Source organism: Triticum dicoccoides, chromosome 3B (assembly GCF_002162155.2).
Source record: "Triticum dicoccoides isolate Atlit2015 ecotype Zavitan chromosome 3B, WEW_v2.0, whole genome shotgun sequence".
In the NCBI taxonomy this organism is placed as follows: Eukaryota; Viridiplantae; Streptophyta; class Magnoliopsida; order Poales; family Poaceae; genus Triticum; species Triticum dicoccoides.
In genome coordinates, this window is record NC_041385.1 from 99,470,036 (window position 1) to 99,473,355 (window position 3,320).

A 3,320-nucleotide genomic window follows, 5' to 3' on the forward strand; every position below is an offset into this window, starting at 1 on the left:
GCGAGCGGGAAGGCAAATGAACTGGCGGTTGGTCGTTTCGCGGGCGGCCACGGTAATTTTTTTCGCGGGCGTCCGCGGTTTTACATCACTTGTATTTCGTGATGTAAATTTGCATCACCACGTTTTTAATTTTACATCTTTGAAAGGCGTGGTCTAATGTTTTTACATATGGACCGTCCGTTGGAGCAACGCCTTTCGCTCTCGAAGCTCCAAAAGTTAGTTATCTTTCCCTAATAATAAAGCACAGATTGATTCGGTAGGGTTAACCGTCGCGACAATTTTCAAAACAGTCACTGTTGTTCACTCCTCACAATAAGTCAGCCGAACCGGTACGGTTGAGAGGAAAAAAAAAACACCCGCGCCGCCCTGCCTCTGAAATCCTATCTCCACCTCCAGCGCGCCGCCGCCTCCTACCACGGCACGCCCCGCCTCACCGTGCCGGTCCACCCCCCCTCCCGCATGGCTTCGAAGATTGGATCTGCCGGCTGCCCGCCCACTTTTTCCTTGAACGCAGGCTCTCCCGCCAATCATCACTGGCGGCGACGGTCGACACGAAGGGAGGATGACGGCACGTGAAGATGCCTCGGGGGGAGAGAAGGCAGGTTGTCTGAGCACCAAAACAATGTGGCCGTGGTTCTCTGTTTGTTCACTTGCAATTCAGTAATGTTCTTTTTCGTTCAAAGAATTATTATTTGGTTGCAATGAAGTTCTGGTTTATATCTTGCGTGCAGTTCAGCTGGGTGATTCTGTGCACTGAATTTTTCAGTTAGTACATCGGATATAATGTACTGCTAGAGATAGGAATTAGTTCATCTGGGTGATTCTGTGCACTAAATTTTCCAGTTAGTACATCGGATGTAATGTACTCCTAGAGATAGGAATTAGTTTCAAGCACTATGATTTTACATCGAGATGATGTTTTTTTGTAACAGAGACGATGAACGACATGGGAATGTGGAGGATGCAGCCTATAGATGGTTGCTCGGATCTGGAGGTTGATACTGAACATGAGTTTACTATGGATCTGGAGTAGTAATATTGGATTACAGGTCACAGGTTAGAAGTTAACTGCAGAATATTGAGCACGGGTTAGTAGTTCATTGCAGAATAGAATTCAGTAATTAACTGCAGAGCATTTGGTCTTTGGGGTACATGTGAAACAGAACATCAGATTTTAATCCACATGCTTCGTTTTTTCCTTCATAAGTACATACTGTATACATCATATAGTTCCGTGTTGTCTTGAAGTTCTATCCTGCAAATTTAATAATGTGCCCAAGAAATTCATGTTTAGTAACCAGGATTGCAAGAAACTTTCAAAACTGTAATTGTAATGTTCCCTTCCATAGACATTGTAATTGGTATGTGCCAGTCTGTAGGGTGTATAGATTGGAGTGGAGTTAGTGGGAAGGGAACCAGTGCATAATTTTAAGTTGCAACTTGCTAATTGTACTAATGTGTCGGTGTGCGTGTCGCGTTTTCCTGAAACATGCAAAAAATGGACAACTTTTCCAGAGTATGAAGGTGGTTAGCTAGCACCATTTGGAACAAGTACATTGAATCTTGGATCTGAAGTGTCCAATTTGCAACTTTAAAAATTGTTTCAGAAAATATGCAAGGTTTGGCAATAATTTAGTAAGCAATTTTCATGACTGATAAGCTGGCACTGGAATTGTCTGATTGCCGACTATGACCCCTGTCATGAAAGACTCTACACTAAACTTAATAAAAATATATTTATCTTGTATTGAAAAATATAAGAAAAGGGCACGCTGAGAGTTGTCTCAAGGCGTACATTTGTGGTTGGATGTACTTAATTTTTATCAAGGAAGAATAGCTACTATACAACAGAAAAAATATAAGAAAAGGTAAACTAATATCATGGCGAAGGCAGAGAGGTAATGCATTGTTCATGGTATTGTATGCACGGGCATTGGTTAAATAATTTTGGGTGTTCTAACTCTCTGAGATAATTTACATCTCTATTTGTGCTAATTGGCAAGGTGCATGAACAATTATTTACCTATGGTTTTTGCTTAATGGAAAAGCCTTTTTCAGTTTTAAAAACCTATTAAATTTGATCAACAGAACAAGACTCTTTTTTGTTAATCTTGGTAAGAACAATGCCATATGGTTCCACTCTACATCTTTGTACTTAATTAGCTGAAAGTACGCATTAGTGCTTGAGACCAGTGCTATATAGTTCCACTCTATATCTCTGTACTTAATTGGTTGCAGGTGTGCATTAGTGCTTGAGATCAGTGCTATATAGTTCCACTCTACGTCTCTGTACTTAATTGGCTAAAGGTGTGCATTAGTGCTTGAGACCAATGCTATATGGTTCCACTCTACATGTCTGAATGTGTACATTAGTGGTTGGCTGTGTTAATATAAATAGTAAGTTTTCATATTATACCAGCTAGAAGAGCTTCACAGAAATTTGGTACAGGAGTTGCAACTGTCTTGATCAAGTGCTTTTATTATATTATTCTTTCTTGGTTAAACTTTGTAAGAATCTTGTGCATGTTTAGTGGTATCACGTACTAAAGATCTAACTATTTTTTTAATTAACTAAGATCTTGACTATTTTGGTGTCAAGATCCAATAGCCTTGCTGTTAGTTAATGCTCTATTTATATTTTCTTCTAACAGAACAAATGTATGTTTCCAGCAATAAAACTCGTAGGTTCCAGCAAAAATAATGACTCGCTGTAGCTGGGTCACAGCAAAAAATTTGGCCAGTCCCAGCAAAAAAAAGAATAGTTCCAGCAAAAAAATCGATGTTGCGGTCACATGTAATATATGGTTCCACTCTACATCTTAGTAGTTATTTGGTTGATGGTGTGCATTATTGGTTGGTTGTGATAATACATATAGTAAGATTGCAAGTTATACCAGCTAGAAGAAATTTGCTATCCATATGTGACTAAAAGCCTGCAATATGTGATTATGCCACCAGGGAGCAGTTTTGGAGGTTTGATGGTGTGCTTGAGCGAGGATACCACACTGCCTGTCTTGGATGGCCGGAACATATTGTTGGCCATCTCACACTCAGGTTGCAGCAATTGGATGTGCCCTGTGAAACCTGCAGCATTCGGGCATTGCAAGCGGCAGTATGGCAGTCTGAATCCTGGCGTTCTTGGGAGTGCAGGTGTGGACAATCCTAATTTGTTAGCTTCAGACAACCGACAAAAGAGTATTGGTTTCCATACCTGTGTTGCCAGTTTTCTACCTCGTGACTAACTTGCAACCTTCAAATAACCTTGTTAGTTCTAATAGGTCGGGTGTTTGTTGGAAATAGGGGACACCCATAGCTCCTTA

The 3,320-nt window shown here is 40.5% G+C and overlaps 1 long non-coding RNA gene across 1 annotated transcript; it reads left to right on the forward strand.

The window, feature by feature from the left end:
• The first annotated feature begins 383 nt into the window (after positions 1-383).
• Positions 384-3,056, forward strand: LOC119280922. The gene is made up of 3 exons (XR_005138220.1): positions 384-602; positions 933-1,088; positions 2,959-3,056. It is a non-coding gene; the product is annotated as an uncharacterized LOC119280922 (long non-coding RNA).
• Positions 3,057-3,320: the final 264 nt, after the last annotated feature.